Source organism: Myotis brandtii, unplaced genomic scaffold, assembly GCF_000412655.1.
Source record: "Myotis brandtii unplaced genomic scaffold, ASM41265v1 scaffold626, whole genome shotgun sequence".
In the NCBI taxonomy this organism is placed as follows: Eukaryota; Metazoa; Chordata; class Mammalia; order Chiroptera; family Vespertilionidae; genus Myotis; species Myotis brandtii.
Window position 1 is genome coordinate 231846 of NW_005370394.1, and position 883 is coordinate 232728.

Here is an 883-nt window from a genome sequence, read left to right on the forward strand (position 1 = left end):
CATCAATTTATATATATATATATATATATATAGAGAGAGAGAGAGAGAGAGAGAGAGATCACAGCCAGAGAAGTCAGAAATCCAAGCACAAGAAGGATTTGATTCGGTGCTGTTTGCTTGAAGGTGGAAGGGGCCATGTGGCAAGGAATGTGGGCAGCCTCTAACAGTGATGGCGAGCCTATGACACGCGTGTCAGAGGTGACACGTGAACTCATTTTTTTGGTTGATTTTTCTTTGTTAAATGGCATTTAAATATATAAAATAAATATCAAAAATATAAGTCTTTGTTTTACTATGGTTGCAAATATCAAAAAATTTCTATATGTGACACAGCACCAGAGTTAAGTTAGGGTTTTTCAAAATGCTGACATGCCTAGCTCAAAAGGTTCGCCATCACTGGCCTAGGCCCTAGGGCAAGCAAGACAAAGGAAAAAATAAACAAATGGAACTACATCAAACTAAAAAGCTTCTGCACAGGAAAAGAAACCAGCATCAAAATGAAAAGGGGACCCACTGTATGGGAGAATATATTTGCCAATGACATATCTGATAAGGGGTTCATTTCCAAAAGAAAGATAAACAACCCAATTAAAAAATGGGCAGAGGATCGAATAGACCAGTGGTTCTCAACCTTCCTAATGCCGCGACCCTTTAATACAGTTCCTCATGTTGTGGTGACCCCCAACCATAAAATTATTTTCGTTGCTACTTCATAACTGTAATTTTGCTACTGTTATGAATCATAATGTAAATATCTGATATGCAGGATGTATTTTCATTGTTACAAATTGAACATAATTAAAGCATAGTGATTAATCACAAAAACAATATGTAATTATATATGTATTTTCCGATGGTCTTAGGCGACCCCTGTGAAAGGGTC